This window comes from Cervus elaphus, chromosome 30 (assembly GCF_910594005.1).
Source record: "Cervus elaphus chromosome 30, mCerEla1.1, whole genome shotgun sequence".
In the NCBI taxonomy this organism is placed as follows: domain Eukaryota; kingdom Metazoa; phylum Chordata; class Mammalia; order Artiodactyla; family Cervidae; genus Cervus; species Cervus elaphus.
Window position 1 is genome coordinate 84,548,901 of NC_057844.1, and position 16,899 is coordinate 84,565,799.

Below are 16,899 nucleotides of genomic sequence, written 5' to 3' on the forward strand. Positions count from 1 at the left end.
ACCCGCGCCCTCCAGGGCAGCCCCAGGGTGGACGGCCCCTCTCGGAGCAGGCGTCCAGCCTCCAGGACACCGGGCCATTGTTCCCAGCCGAGAGTCTTTTCCGTTTTAAATGATGAAGGTGGACAAATATTCCGGGGTGTGTGGGAGTGAGCATTCTCCCCCACAGAGCTCGAATCATGGCTCTACATGTTAAGAGCACATGGAGCCTCTTCCTGGCCACCCAGCCGCCCTCCGCTCCAGCCTGAGAGGCGACAATGTCTGCCTGAACTCTGTCCCTGGGTGTGTGTTTTTAGAGCAGGCTGGGGTGACATTCAGCCTCTGCACTCGTTTTTATGATAATTCCAAGTAAATTGTGGTGCAATAAACTCTTCAAGCCTGTCTTTCTTGTGAAAGCCGTGAATCAATCAGCTGTGGCTTTTTTGGGGGCTTTTCAATGTATGGTGATCATTTAGATTTGACGTGTATTGTGAGACCTGGGCTCGCCTCCTCTCTCTGGTCTGTCATTAATTCCAGCCTCTGCTATTCTGAAGTACAGTGAAGGATGGCTGCGAAATCATTGCCCTCTTCAGCTCCGTGGTTGCGCAAAATAGCAGCGCAATAATTTTTTGTCAATGTTTTACTCTAAAAGCTTTCTACGTCAGTTTTGAAAAGGAAGCAATAAAGCCCATTCAATGGTATGAATAAAAATCCTTTGAGGGTTAGGAGCAGAGCGTCTTTTCTTCAGCTGGTAATCAAATTGGAGCTAAAATGAAATTGAGTTTTCTTATGAAAATAGCCTTTGTTGCTGGGAAGGCTGGTAATTCATAAACAATAACCTGCTCTTTTGTGTGGATAATAATATATTCATGTTCTTTCAATAGGGTAAAAGCCAGACCTAGTGCATTATGGTACAGTAAAAGCAGCAGCAGGAGCCGGCGGGAGCCATCCAAGGCGGAGACGCCGCGCGGTGCCCAGCTCTCGGAAGCCTCCAGAAACGGCCCTCCGCTCGACTTGCTTGTTGGTTTGCTGCTGCCGCACAGCATCTGGCTCCTCGTGGACGGGCTCCAGCTGTGCCCATCGCCGCCACGGCGGCGGCAGCCGGGAGACCTTGCCTGCCGCCCCCGACGCCTGGGCTGCTCCGAGCCGCCTCGCGGCCCCACGAGGACGGGAGCCCGGACCAGACAGCAGCTGGACGTCTGCGCGGGAGGTAGGCGCTGGTCCCCCCTGCAGGAGGGGGTGTCCTGGGGGGGTGGGGGCACCGCGGGCCAGGCCTCTTCTGCTGAGCGCTGGGGCTGGAGGCAGAGGGTCTGGTTGTCTGAACTGCAGTGGCCGCCGCTGGGTCGGGGGCTCCCGGGGGCCACAGAGGCTCTGCCCTGTATCCGGCATGGAGGGAGCCGGGCCGGGTGTGCTGGCCAGCGGGCCGAGCTGGGGCCTGCCAGGGCACGGTGTGAGTGGAGGGAGAGGGCTGACTCTTGGGGGCAGGAGGGCCCTGCAGCTGGATCGGCACTCACATCACTCTTGCTACCTGGGCAGCCGGGACTTGCACTCTCTGTCTCAAGTTGCTGAAAAGTTCTGTTTGGGGGATTGCAAAAACATGTGCCAGCCCCACCCTTGGTGTTGGCTGGGTTTGTGGAGATAGCCCTGGGGCTCCCAGATCCAGACTGGGGTGCTGGGGGGTGCTGGGCCAGCCAGGGGGGGAGATGCTCCCTGGAGGTCACTTTCTGCCCCCCTTTCCCAGGGACTGTGAGCACGTCCCTGCTGCTAGCATGCCCTCACTGTCCCCCGGGGAATCCTTCCTGGCTGCTTTTGAAGTTCCAGTGTCTGGCTCTGAGGATGGTTCCGGGACAGAGGAAGAAAGGAGAGCCGTCTGGCTGCTGAGAGCGTACAGGCTGGCGCGGGCAGAGTCTGCCCTGGTTGGAACAAAGTCCTTCTTCTCGCTGGGTTTTCACTGTGTGCTGGATGGTGGCAGTCTTACTCTGGGTTACCTTTATTTTGGGGTGAGGATCCCACGGAATAACAAGGATCTTTTGGCTTGCCTGAGGGCTCTGCAGACTCCATCCTGGGTTCAGAGCTGGCAAAGGGAGACACTGAAATGAGACCGTGGTGTGTGATTTTAAACTACTAAACTTTGCATTTCGGGGAAACTGAATCAATAAACCCTGAACCTGCCTCACAGAAACGAACAGAAAACGTGAGCAGCGTGGGGTATCATTAGCTCTGAGATAAGGCAGGGGTGTGTGCTAGGTTCAGGGCTGGCTAACAGGTATTTTTGCCTTGTTTTGGTGTTTTAATGATGAAATTGTGTGCTTAACAAAAGGAACTTTTAAAGGCACAGTGGAAGCTGACAGTTGGGATAATATATGTCATTATCCAATTAGTTTACAGGGACGTATATTTTCGTGCTTTCCTTAACACACCTCGACGTGTTTCAGCTCTAACAAACATTACTTTTCTTTGAAGTCTTTCAAAATGAGGATTCTAATTGTATGTATTTTATTCTGCTGCGGTTAGTGTTCTGTGCTTTTCAATATCATGAGCAGCTAAGTAAATTCTGATTTTAAAATCTCTTTCACGTGGGTTTTGGGGGAATAAACGCCAGGGTTCTTCTGGCTTTTATTATGTACTTCGTCAGAGAAACCCTGACAAGTTCCTTCTTACTTTCTCCCGCTCACAGCTGCATCGAGTGGGGCTTTATTCTTAATGCTAAACTTAAATTGATGCAAAAGAAAAGATTGCTAATTGTCAAAGAATTAGCTTTTGACTTACAAAGGAAATGATAAGGAAAAGTTCGTGGTGTATTTCCACTGTGGGAGACACGGTGAAGAAAGAGATTTTATTCATGACATAAACTATTGATCACGTATCACAGCATGTTTTCAACCTGAAAACTCTTGATTTCCTGCGTTTTAACTATTTGGTGGCCTTGATATATCTTCTCTGTAATTCCTGTTGTACCAGTGTGGCTTTGTTCTCTCCACCTGAGAGGCCCCTGCTGAGAGTGGGGAGTGGGGGGTGTCTGATGTGGGGGGTGGGGGGCCTGGCCACCCAGCGGGTAGGCTCCTGGGCCCTGGCCTTGAGCCTGGTTTCTCTCCAGTTACTTAAAAACGAGAAAAGCAAGTGATCTGTCTCGCCCCCGCCTCTGCGGCCAGTGTGTCTCCTCCATGCCCCCCTGGAAGGATGCTCGCTGTCAGGCGGGCAGGTCACAGGGACGCCCCGGGCACTGCGGGCACCCCAGCCCCTCCCCTGCCCGGGGCACCTAAACTGAGCCTGATGGACATTTGGCCCCAGAGGCCCTTCGGGCAGGAGGCGGAGACCAGGTGTCCCAAGAGGGGTGGGCGCCAGGTGTCTTCTGGGCCCCCTAGGACGCAGCAGAGTGAAGGCGCCCTCCCCCACACCGGATGGGGTCACCGGGGCCAGGCCGCTCTGCCACCGCAGTCTGGGCTCTGGCTTCACCTCGGGCCACGGAGCCACCTGCCCGGGGGCCCCGTGTCAGCTTCAAGCGCCGGGCGGAGCGCCCTTCACTTCCTCCGGAGCGCTCGGGCCTCCGGGGTGGGGGAGTGAGCGGCTGAGGGGCTCGGGGGCTGGTCAAAGCCCTTCTAGCGGAGCTCGGGCAGGTCAGGCCCCACACCTGTCCCCGGCGGCGGCAGGGGTCCCGCTGGAGGCCCGCCAGCTCCTCCCCAGGAGCCGCTCCAACTCCCGCATCACGGTCGTGATGCCTCCATCCTGCCTCGCGTGGCGATGCGGAGTCTCCGGTCTCCAGGCGGGAGAACCACCAGGGTCGTGTCCACCTCAGCCTCAAGGCCCCGACTCGCTGGGGCTGCCTCCTGACCAGCTTCCTTGGTTTCCATGGAGACAGGGAGCCCGGCATCCCCACGCCCATGGGAGCTCACCTGGAACCCAGGTGCTAGCTCACTTTGGACGATCCCACCTCACTCTGGGCAGATGGCTGGATTCTGGGCTGGGAGACCCCACGGCCTGGTCCCATCACGCAGTTTCTGCCAGGCGTGAGATGAGTTAGTTTCCTCTGACGGTGTTTTAGAAACTGTAAGTTGACTAAGAAGGTGGAGGAGGGGGAACGAAGGCGGGGGTGGGGTGGGGTGGGGGGGTGGGGGGTGGGGGGGGAATGTCCACCGAGGAAGGGTCAGTGTCCCGCATGACCGGCCTTGTCCACACACGTGACCTAACACAGGCGGATGGATTCTGTGAGGAGGCAAATGACCCGGATTGACCCGGATTTACAGCCCTGTCGATGGGCTCCTCCCGTCAACATCGTTTCAGCCTTTTAATTCTGGATTGTCAAGTGGCTTGTGGTCCCCCGGGCCATACTAGGTTTTCCACAAGGAAAAAAGTGTATGTTCATCTGTAATAGGGATGTTTGAATGTATATTTTTTACTTTTCAGGGAATCAGAATGTAGATGAAACAAATGAGCTTTGATCATTAGAAAAAGAGACAAGTAAAAGTTGGGTTAAAAAAACAGGCACTTCTTTTTTAGTGCTGGCAGCCTGTGTCAGCCATTTCAAAGGGCATCATGCAGACAATTATCTGTCAAGAATTGCATCTCGAGGGTTTCTTTATTTTTTTTCTGTTTTAGTCTGTGCTACATGACCTTCCTCTCTCTAGAACACTGGGTGAAATGCTTTTCTACCGCTGTATGCAACCACCTTTCCAAGCTCACTGGTCTGGCATGAGGCCGTCATGACTTGGGACATCCCCTTGGGTCTTCTGCTGCGAAAAACTAAGAGATTGCTTGCAGATGGCTGTTTCTTGTTCACGGCAGACACGCAATGTTTTCAGATCCTACTTACACTGTGTTCTTACCCCAAGCACACATCTCAAAAACCTAATGCCTAAATCTCCTCCAGCTGATTCAGACAAACTTCGTAGTACTGAAAGATAAACCTGAAAATATGCAATTTTACATTTTACCTTGGTTTTAGTTTTTCCTTAGTGTATCTTATTCAGAAGGCCATCTGTTAGGTATCTGAGATATTTTATCTTGACAGTGAAGAAATGTCTCTAGCATTCTTTGGAAAGTGTTGGATAAATTCTCAAAATATCATGTTTCTCTTTTTGAAAAATGAAAATATAATGTAAAATATAATAACCTAGACAGTATATTAAAAAGCAGAGACATTAGTTTGCCCACAAAGGTCCATATAGTCAAAGCTGTGGTTTTTCTAGTAGTCATGTACGGATGTGAGAGTTGGACCATCAAGAAGGCTGAGCACTGAAGAACTGATGGTTTTGAATTGTTGTACTGGAGAAGACTCTTGGGAGTCCCTTGGACTGCAAGGAGATCCAACCAGTCAATCCTAAAGGAAATCAGTTCTGAATATTCATTGGAAGGACTGATGCTGAAGCTCCAATCCTTTGGCCACCTGATGGGAAGAGCCAACTCATTGGAAAAGACCCCAATGCTGGGAAAGATTGAGGGCAAGAGGAAAAGGGGGTTACAGAAGATGAGATGGTTGATAGCATCATTGACTCAATGGACATGAATTTGAGCAAACGCCAGGAGATAGTGGAGCACAGAAGAGCCTGGTGTGCTGCAGTCCACGGGGTCGAAAAAGTCAGACACAGCTTAGCAACTGAACAGCAACAGTAAAATATAATATAAAATATAAAAAGATGTAATTATTACATCAAAACTCCTGGCCTTGGGAGAAAGCATTCAGTTGGTGGGGGTCTTAGCACTCTAGAAACATCCTGTGTGTGTTTCCAACAAAGAGAACATGTCTTTCCTACACTGTGGTTTTGATGTCCTTTAGACGATGTTTGAAGGCTTACGAGTTTGCTTATTTCTGGAGCTAATAATTGGGATTATTAGAGTTAGTTTTAATTATTTTCTCAGCATTACTTTATAATGAAGTTAATTTTAAAGAAAATGTATAAGGTGTGTTTCATAACATGAATCATCTGTACAATTGGTCTTACTTAAATAACTGTAGTCGAGTTCTGCTGGACAATGTTTTTGCTATTATTCTTGGGTTTAAAGCACAGATTTTGAAGATGTAACTTTACAGTGAAAGGAACTGAAGGAGGCCTGGCAGTGGCCCCATCACATCTCTGGGTGTCAAATAAAGACCGTGCATTGGGCGGTCACCCCAGGTCATGCTCATGCTTAAAAATGGATGGTTACCTTTGCCTGAACACATCTGCTTTTCATCCTCTTGGATTTTGGATTATTTGAATCCACCCACCGCTTCCATTCCTGACCCTGGCTACTTCTCTGGGCCTTATATCCTTCAGCTGAAAATAAATGGGTGACTTGTTCCTGGGGTCATTTAAATCCTTACATCCTTTTTTTCTGGGCTTCCCTGGTGGCTCAGAAGTAAAGACCCTGTCTGTCAATGCAAGAGACAAGGGTTCGATCCCTGGGTTGGGAAGATCCCCTGGAGAAGGGAATGGCATCCCACTCTAGTATTCTTGCCTGGAGAATCCCATGGACAGAGGAGCTTGGTGGGCTACAGTCCATGGGGTCATAAAGTGTTGGATACGACTTAGTGACTAAGCCACCACCACCACCATCCTTGATTCCCAGGGTTAAGCACCCAACAAGCATATAGCCAAGCCCCAGAGCACGCAGGATTGGCTCCCCATTTCTAGAATTTATGGGGCCAGAGCGAGAGAGCCAAGGCAGCCCCCCGGGCCATGTGTCTTGGTGTTTCAGCTATAAATCAAGCCACCAAATGTGGGTCCTGCCTCCTCCTTGAGAAAACGCTCTAAGGATCACTGAAGGCCTGGTTTGCATGTAGAAACCTCACCTTCGGGGGCTTGGCAGGCTTGGACCTGGTGGGTTCAGGTAAGCTGGCCCCAGAGCCACGGCCGTGCACACCACTCCTGAGCCCTGGACCCGCCGATCCGCACCCCCAAGCAGCCGCTGCTTCCCTCCTGGGGAGGCCGGGCGGGAGGCGGCCCGCACAGGCCCAGGCTGGGGCGCTCGCCCCTCCGCATGCGGGACTCCAGGTCTTAGCACCTGACGACGGGTGGGGGCCGATCCAGGGGCTGTATCCCCTGGTCACCGTCCACTGGGGTGGGATTGCCTGGGGGCGACTCGGGCAGCGACCTGTGAGGTGTGGGGGCTCAGGCAGGCGCCCTCCAGCCCTGGTCCAAGGACAGAGGGCTCCGTGGCCCCTGGCTGTGCCCTTCTCAGAACACGGGTCAGGCTGTGGAGGCGTGGGCTGCGTCTCCGTGGGCCAGCGCAGCCCAGATATTAGGGTGTGTCAACATTTACTCCACTACTGGCAAGTACTGCCCTCAGCGAGGGCTACTGGTCTTTACAATGGAGCTTAATTCAAGTTAGCCAACACCTGGACTTTGCTGAACCTCAATGGGGCTTCCCAGGTGGTTCCAGTAGTAAAGAACTCGCCTGCCAATGCAGGAGACATAAGGGAAGCGGGTTCCATCTGTGGGTTGTGAAGACCCCCTAGAGGAGGGCATGGCAATCCACTCCAGTATTCTTGCCTGGAGAGTCCCAAGGATAGAGGAGCCTGGTGGGCTACAGGCCATACGGTCGCAGAGTCAGACACAACTGCAGCAACTCAGCATGCACAAACGTTAATTAAAACTGGAATTTAGGCCCAATCTGCCCTTAGAGGGTGGACGTACCTTCAGGGGGAGGCAGGATGACAAAGGTGAGGCTCAGGGGTCCCCCTACCTGGATACAGCAGGCACTGGCCACCCTTGCCTTCTGAAGCCTGGCTCTCCCTGTCTGGGACGATTGGACAATGAGACCCACCCCTCGGGCCGTCCTGAGGACGCAGTGAGCTAACACTCCTGGTGCTGGTATTCCCAGAGCACAGGAAGAGCTCTCAGTCCACGCTGAGTCTTACTGCTGCCCCTCGGCTTCTACTGTGAACGTCCTTATGTTTTAGCATCTCTGATTTGATGGGTCATGGTAATCAATCTGATCGACTCTTCAATAATTAGGGAATTATTTGCGGACTTGTTGACTTTCTGAGGAGGGAGGGATAGCTGGATTAGTTATTGATGAATATCCATCTCCTAGAATCCTTCTCCCAGAGATGCTGAGGAAGGAGGAACCACAGTGAGTCTGTTGCGGTTGATGTTAGTCAAATCTCTCAGACTAAGATGTGGGCCAGGCAGCATCTTGAAGCAATAAAGCCTCATAATCACCCCCAGAACACTGGATGTTCAGAAAAGACACAAATTGCTGCATTCTGAAAGGGACAAAACATTTTGTCTTCTATTCTGGGCACAAACAGTCTTTACAAAAAGAAGATAATTGACTTGAAATCTCTCACCCTTCCCTTGGAAGGAGATCAGCTCTACTCAGGATCCAGCGTCAAATCCAAACCAAACGTCTTCTCAGAACCGCCGTCTTTCCCGTTACATTTGTAGAACGCCTCTCGCCCTAATTCTCTTCCAGACGCGTGCCGCTCAGGCCGGACCCGAGGGCGGCCCCGGGCCGTCAGCTTTCTTGGGGCGCTATGCCATCCGCGGCCTCGCGCGGCCCTCACCCAGGCGCTCAGCCCCTGCACGGGCTCTCGGGACCTGCGGGCCCTCCTTCTCGCTCCAGAGAGGCAGACCGCGCTCGTCTGCTTTCTGCTCCTGCTGCCCTGGCGTCACCAGACAGCCTGGTTCCTTCTTCCATGGAGCCGGGTTCTGTGACCAAGGATGCTCCAGAAAACAGTCTGTGCAGAGACGAGGAACGGGTGCTCTCTGACGGTACCCGAAGAAGGAGGGTGGCGCCACCTTGAGAATTCTGGGCAAGACTCTGCGGCCGAGCACCGGGCCTAGGCTGCGGGGGCGGGGTCCTCACGGTGGGGGCGGGTCCTCATGGTGGGGGGCGGGTCCTCACGGTGGTGGCGGGTGCTCATGGTAGGGGGCGGGTCCTCACGGTGGGGGGCGGGTCCTCACGGTGGGGGCGGGTCCTCACGGTGGGGGCGGGTCCTCACCAGGTGGCATTCAACCTCTGGGTGTTGGGAAGGTCACCTGGAGGGCATGGGGCCCAGTCTCCTCCTCAGCCCTCTTCCTGCCTACCAGGTGGTCCGTGGGGGCCCTGATGTGACATTAAACACTTATTGTCATATAAAATTCACCCTGTAATCCTTAACTTTCAAAAGGCTACTTTGTATATAAAGGTAATATAAGCTCGTTAATGCAAATTTTAAAATGCTCAAAAAATAGTAAAAATCACCCAAAAGCAGTTGATCTTAATATCTGATGTGATCCTTATAGTCTCTTTTTTTGACCTGAAATCTCTTTGCTTTCATATGAGAAAATAAAAAAAAAAAAAACACCCAACTCATCAGACTATGAATAAGCAGATATTCTATCTGGATCTCTTTGGGCCTGGATTTCCTGAGAGCACAGATCTGCCCTGTGTCTGCTGACCCTCCCTGATCTGTTCTGCATTGAAACACGCTGACCCATACAGCCGGGTGTACTGATGGAGGGGCCCTCCTGACCGTGCGTGCGTGCTCAGTCGTGTCCGACTCTGTGTGACCCCCTGACTGTAGCCCACCGGGCTCCTCTGTCCGTGGGATTCTCCAGGCAAGAATGCTGGAGTGGGTTGCCATTTCCTCCTCCAGGGGATCTTCCCCACCCAGGGATCAAACTGGCGTCTCTTACATTGGCAGGCAGGTTTGTTACCACTAGCGCCACCTGGGAAGCCCATAGCCAGAAGGAAAACAGCCTCGCCTGGTGATGAGGACTGAGATTCACACCGAGAGAGCTTCACTCCTTCCACGTGACCTGCCACGCTCATCACTTGCAGATTTGTGTGGCGAATACGTCATCTTTGTAAGAAGACCTGTTTTTGCCTCAGGGGAAAGTGAGGTCACAGTAAACAGATGCAAAAGTTAAAACATGTGGCTACTGACTGTTGGAGCAGGTTATCCACTGGCTGACCCCCTGGACGTGGGCACTCAGACACCCCCAACTCTCCCCGGCCTTGGCAGGCAGGCTCTGCCCAGGGTTCCCGCAGTGTAGTCTGGAGACAGCATGGTGTGCCCGAGACCTCTGGTGCTGTGCCTGAAGGCCGCTGAGGCCTCGGAAGCCTTTAGGATGCTGGCGGCGGGGCTGCCTGCCTGTCACACCCGCTCCACGGATCCGGGCACCCCCCTTCCCCCCCAGCCCCCATGGGCCGGCCCGGATGAGGACCCTTAAGGAGGAGGCGGGGAGCCCTGGATGGCGCGCTGATGAGGCCACCTCTGGCCTCTGTGCGTCCGGAAGGGACCAGGGCCCGGAGCTGGGGGTCAGAGCCGGTGCCCGAGCTCAGGAGGAGCGAGTCGGGCTGAGCCTTCCCGTCAGGTCTTGGTTATGTTTCTGGCTTGTGGAATTGTTAGCTTCATATCCGTGTAACAGTCATCCTGGGTGCTGGGGGTGTCCTACCCTCTGCCTGCCCCCTCGCGGTAAGGCCCTCTGCTCTGGAGTGTCCCCAGGAAGGAGGACACAGTCTCCCCCCTGGGGACCGGGTCCCTGCATCGGGGGCACCAGCGAGGGGCCTGGCCCTGGTGAGTGTGGTCGCCGTCCTCGCGTGCCCTCCCCAGGACACGGCTGTCCCTGGGACTCCGGCTGCATTTGGCCTGAGACCCCTGGGTGTTGTGCCCCGTGGTGTCCGCTGACATATATAAAGCTCAGGATTTCTCGTTATGTCTCGAATTCCGTAGCAGGGGCTCTGGGACATGAGGAATGCCCCAGGAGGCAGGTTTAGATCTCCTTCAGGTGCAGACACAGAAGCTAGGGCTGGGGTGCTCGTGAGCTCGCTCAGGGTGACCCCGCTGCAGGACGGGAGAGCAGAATGTGGTCAGCGCGGCCCTCCACCACGTGTCTCGAGGGGCTTTTCGGTCAGTCAGCTTTACAGCACCGTCTTTTATTCAATGCAAATCATCACCATTAGCAACAAATTCTTAAACTGCTGTCATGAACAACAGGCTTGCATCAATGTTTGGAAACGCCCTTCAAAAGCAGAAGCCAGTGCTTAGACCGATGCCAGCATTTGGAACGGATTGCCATCTGCCCCTGCGTTGAACACAGCGCCCTCCTCACAGTTGGTACTGATAACTATTTGCCAGTCTGCATTCTTGCTTGTTGCTTTCCGAGGAAGACAGTAAACATTCAGGACACATGGGGCTAGCGATTTTAAATAGAAGAGATGAGCTGAGGGAGAAAAATGTGCTGCAGCCGTGACTGGGTGTTAGGTCTAGAAAGAGTGGGTACTAGTTCATACTAGCGAGTGAGTGACTACAACTTTGAGGGGAGTGTTATCTATTAAAGACTCTGCATCATCAAGAGTTTTCAAGGGTGTTCATTACCTTCAGCCTGCGATGTATGCTTTTTGTCCACGTCAGCAAGAGAATGTACAATTTTAGGCCTCAAGGACAATTCTGGGTTTTCCATGGATGGAATAACCATGAAATTCTTGAGCAACATAAACCAACTGAAGGCAGAATGAGCAAAACATCCCACAGAGTCTCCATTTTTCTCCAACAGTAACATAATTTGAGTAAGGGAATACACTACTAGAGTTCACTTTCCAGACTTGACATAGAAATGAAAAATAAAGCAGCTGCCACCCTTTTGTAAGAAACAGCGGAGAGAGCGCTTAGGACTGGTCGAAGGAGAGACGGTCGGTTCTGCACGCGCACTCCTTTCCTCCTCTGTGCGTCTGGCTCTCTCTCTGTGGGGGATCTTCCTGTCGAAGGCTGGTTTGACAGCTGAGGGAGTCAGAAGGCTTGAGGTGCTAAGACTTCCGAAGGCAACAGCACGCTCAGATTTTCCCATCATGCCATGTTCTGGTCCCTGCCAGCGTAAGCAGTGTCAGAGGAGCCTTCCCTCTGGAGGATGATGGTTGTGCAGAGGAGGGGGCGGCAGAGCCTGTGGAGCTGGGTCTGGGGGGCAGGATTCCTCCTCTGTGGGAGGTGGTCTCTGCTGCCAGTCTGGCGTGGGCTGCAGAGGAGAGAGTAAAAGGCGCTGCTCTCAAGGGGTGAGCTGGGAGGTCAGGACCTTTGCCGGCGGAAGCTGCCTGCAGGGCCTGAAACCCCCGGCCGACGGCCAGTGGGGAGCTCTCCTAGTGATGTCCACGTTGCCTGACCCCCGAGAGCAGGGGGAGCGGTCGAGCTCATGTCCACCCTCCCCGTCTGAAACCTGACGAGGGACAAATGTAAGGGGCCCTTCTGGGAGCAAGATGAATGAATGAATGAGTGAACGATAGAAGCTGGGAGGGCTTTCAGCTTCTGGGCATCTTCAGGCTGGGAGTGTGGCTCCGTGTGTCAGTCCTGGCGTGCCGCAGCTGACCAGAGGGGTCACGGGGGCTCTGGGGGCCAGTCCCTCCGGACACAGACGGACGTGAGGGAGCTGCATGGACCAGTGCGCCCCACGGCTCGGCTGTGGTCCGGGAGCCCCCTCCTGCTCTCTGCAGCCGAGGAGCCTGCAGAGGCGATTCTGGGCGCAGGTCCACGGTGCCCCGTCCTCTCACTGGGGGGCTCAGTGCGGGGCCGCGTGGGTTCTGCTTTGTGTCCTCATGTCTTTGCCTCTCAGGGAGGCACAAGGCCTTAGCCAGGTGAGATCCCTGGGGCACCTGCTTGCAGGGGCTCTCAGCACAGCCCTCAAGTTTCCCCAGGTACAATCCACAACCTGGGGAGACCCGCGTGCACCTCTGCCCAGGCCTGCGGCTTTGCCCACGTTTGCTTTCTGTCCAGCATTAACTCTGGACTTGGACGTGCGCTCTTCCTGCACAAATCTCCCCACACTTCGTAATGTCGCTTTTCAGCCTGCTCAGTGCCTCTGATCTCAAAAGCAGAAAAAAAACCTGTGCAATTTTCCCCACAGGGTGTGGGAGCCGGGTGGTTAGTTCACAGAGAAACAGCAGAATAACAGGACAGGTCATTAACAGTGCTGCGTAACGATCAGGGTGGAGGCATGAAGTGGAAGGCCCTCCAGACTGAGGGCTTGCACCCTGAGCCGTCCACTCAGGGTGTGGGCTCTTGGAGGTGAAGTGGCCTCTCACCCTGGAACCGGAGCCTGTGGGAAGACAGGTCACTCTCAGTACCTGCCGGCCCCTCAGTACTCGCAGGAGAGCAGCCCCTGTGTGTGCAGGTCTTCAGATGGCTGTAGACGGGCTGCGTGATCCAGGCGGCTTGGCGATGCCTCGTCAGGGGTGTGGCAGGAGGAGTCATGGGAGCAGTGGAAGCTTTTAGGCCCTGGTGTCTGTCTCTCCCTCGTGATTACAGAACAGCCTGGTCTGCAGAGCATCTGCTGGAAGACATGTGAGTGCAGGCCGGCAGATGAAGGACAGGGACATTATTTACCTTTTGCACTGCTCTTTACCAGCTGTCCTCTCCACACACTCACACACACACACATATATGTACATATGAACACACATGAATACACACACATATACACACACACCTCTTCAAACCATTTAAGTTGAAATCAAGTCAAGTCCCTCCACTCCAGTATATTTAGTAAAAACAAGACATCCTTTCACAACCAAATGGTTTAATAATCAACACTGGGAAATTTAACCTTGACCCCTGGCAAGTCATTAATCCGATGGTTGGTTCTCCAAGTGGGGTCCCTGCGCCAGCTGTAGCAGCAGCGTCTCCTGGGAACGTGTTAGAAATGCAGATTCCCAGCCCCGCCCCGCCCAGACTCCGAGTCAGGAATCCAGGAGATGGGCAGGAAGCTTCCGCAAGCCCTCAGCGGGCGTGGGGTATTCAGGCCGCAAAGCGAGGCCCTGGAGCAGCTATCTCGGTCCCAGACTGTCAGGTGCTTCCAACTGACTCAGCAGCGTCCTTTTTGGGCGTTCGTTTCCCATCAGAGGCTGATCCTGATCGGGAATGACGCTGAGGGTCATGTCTTGAGAGTGTCCTTCCATCTGGAACAGCTCCTCAGTGCTTCTGGTCCGTCCTGACCCTAACGTCTTTGAAGAGGCCGGGCAGTTCCTTGGATTGATCGGTGGTGGCTCAGTGGTAAAGAGTCCACCTGCCAATACAGGAGGCGGGGGTTCAATCCCTGGGTGGGGAAGACCCCCTGGAGAAGGGAATGGCAACCCATTCCAGCATTCTTGTCTGGAGAATCCCATGGACAGAGGCGCCTGGCAAACTACAGTCCATGGGGTCTCAGAGTCGGACACGACTGGGGGGTCTCAGAGTCGGACACGACTGAGGGTCTCAGTCGGACGCGATGGAGCGAGTAACACTTTTACTTTCTTTAATCTTATGGAAGAAGCCATACTAGTGCAGGAGAGGTTGTTCTGTGATTGACTTGCTTTCATGACTTGGCCACGTTTATATATTTAAATAGTTTAGAACCACCGCGGTTAATTCTGAACACACACTGCTTTGCTTGTTTGCCACACACAGCACGTGGGTCCCTCCTGAGGCTGTGGCAGAGACTCTGTCCTGGCCCCCCAGCTTCTGGTGTGACTGATAACCTTCGGTTTGTAAGAACATGTCCCCATCTCTGTCGCTGCCTTCACACTGACGCCCTCTTCTCTGTGTGAATCTCGGTCTCACCCCTCATGGTTTCCGTGCAATCATCAAAATCAATGCATTAAACTTTGACCAACAATAATGCCATCGATAGCACACGTTCAGATCCTGTCCTTTGTCTCAATCGTGTCCTCCGCCGATATACTTTTCTTCGTCCACAGTCACCTCTGCGGATCTGTAACTGTGCTTCACACTTTTTGTCTTTCTCGATGCTTCTGAAGAGGCCAGGCCGGTCACTTGGTAGAGTGTCTCTGAGTCTGGGTTTGTCCGGTATCTCCCCCTCATCAGATTCCGGTCCCGCGCTCTGGGGAGGAAACCGTGAAGTGTCGCTCTGACTTACCAGGACGTCCATCTGGGAAGCCGGAGGGAGAGAGGAGGCAGGGGGCGGCCTCCGCTTGGCCCAGGTGGGGTGGGGAAGGCAGGCCCTGGCCTCCGGCCTGCTCCGCGCCACAGCCCTTCTCGTCCTTAAGTTTAGAACTGAAGGTCTGCTCCCCGGGCGCTGCCCCCGGGCTCCCCGCCCCCAGCCCTCCCCCTGCGCCCCTGAAGACGCTGGAGGACGCTCGCATCGATCGGCGGGGCGCCCCCTGCCGGCTAACGCGGGAGGCGGTGAGAGAAACACCAGATACAGGAGCGTCAAAAATAGAGCATCAGCTGCGTGAGGAAAAAATAAGCGCCGAGAGAGACGTTCTGAGTAAACGCTGCGGATCAGCGTCGCAAAGACGCTGAGCTAGAGATCCCCGAGGCGGCGGAGGGGAAGGTGCTGGTGCGGATGATCCCGAGAGGGAGACCGCAGCCCTGCTGGACCCTGACCGTGGTGCCCATGCGCTGGGATTCACAGGCCGGGGGAGGACCAGCGCTTCGTCTTCCTGTGGAGATGCAGCGTTTCATAAGGTGGCCCTTCCCATAAGCACACTTCCTGCCGTAGTTACTGACGAGCCTGAGAAGGCTGGGCTGAAGGCCCAGGTCACCTCCGAGGAAGACGCCTACCTGTACACACACCTAGGAGAGGGACACGCCTGGGAGAGGGAGACGCCTGTGGGAGGGAGACGCCTGTGGGAGGGAGACGCCTGGGGGAGGGAGACGCCTGAGAGAGGGAACCTGGGGGAGGGAGACGCCTGGGGGAGGGAGACGCCTGTGGGAGGGAGACGCCTGAGAGAGGGAACCTGGGGGAGGGAGACAGCTGGGGGAGGGACACGCCTGGGGGAGGGACACGCCTGAGAGAGGGAACCTGGGGGAGGGAGACGCCTGGGGGAGGGAGACGCCTGGGGGAGGGAGACGCCTGGGGGAGGGAGACAGCTGGGGGAGGGACACGCCTGGGGGAGGGACACGCCTGAGAGAGGGAACCTGGGGGAGGGAGACGCCTGGGGGAGGGAGACGCCTGGGGGAGGGACACGCCTGAGAGAGGGAACCTGGGGGAGGGGACACGCCTGGGGGAGGGACACGCCTGAGAGAGGGAACCTGGGGGAGGGAGACGCCTGGGGGAGGGAGACACGCCTGGGGGAGGGACACGCCTGAGAGAGGGGACCTGGGGGAGGGACACGCCTGGGGGAGGGACACGCCTGGGGGAGGGGACACGCCTGGGGGAGGGACACGCATGGGGGAGGGGACACGCCTGGGGGAGGGGACACGCCTGGGGGAGGGAGACGCCTGAGAGAGGGGACACGCCTGGGGGAGGGGACACGCATGGGGGAGGGACACGCCTGGGGGAGGGACACGCCTGGGGGAGGGGACACGCCTGGGGGAGGGAGACGCCTGAGAGAGGGGACACGCCTGGGGGAGGGAGACGCCTGGGGGAGGGAGACAGCTGGGGGAGGGACACGCCTGGGGGAGGGACACACCAGAGGGAGGGAGACGCGTCGGGGAGGGAGACGCCTGGGGGAGGGATGTGTGGTTTAGCGTTGCTAAACTTAATTATTCTAAGCCACATGCCAAAAATAAGGCTTTATGGAATGTTATTAAAAGTATATGTGATAAACAATCCATATGACTTGTCACATACTTTCTTGGAACATAGTCAGCACTTGATGAACCCTGGTTATTATTACCATGATGATGATGTAACACTGTGCAGTGGAATTGAAAACAGACAAAATGAGAGACTATAAGAACACTGAACCATTAAAAATAGGTGGAAGAGTGGCCTTAGAAGCACTCATGGTTCTGGTAGGTTTGTTTTGAGTCTGGGTGTTTTGTTAATTCCTTATTAGTTAAGGTAGTTTTATTATTGTAGTTGCTGTTATTGTTGAGTCTCTTGAATTTACTGAGCCTGTAATCATATTCATATCTGAAAATAATAGTATAATTTTCAGTTTTTAATATGGATACTTGTTATTTCAATTTCAAGCATCATTGCATTGGTTAAAAGAGTGGATTTCAAGGGTGTAATCATCAACTTTGCTGAGAAGATCTCCTATTTTAAGAAACATTCAGTGATAATGCTACATAAGCTATTCCAG

General features: G+C 54.4%; 1 long non-coding RNA gene across 3 annotated transcripts in view; it reads left to right on the plus strand.

The window, feature by feature from the left end:
• Positions 1-713: 713 nt before the first annotated feature.
• LOC122686931 overlaps positions 714-16,899 on the plus strand; it is a 304,515-nt gene continuing 288,329 nt past the window's right edge. For 2 of the 3 annotated variants that reach the window (XR_006338952.1, XR_006338950.1), the window contains exon 1: positions 754-1,186. This is a non-coding gene — a long non-coding RNA (uncharacterized LOC122686931). Of the gene's footprint in view, positions 728-753; positions 1,187-16,899 lie in introns of those variants that run through there. The other variant, XR_006338951.1, reaches the window with a different exon arrangement.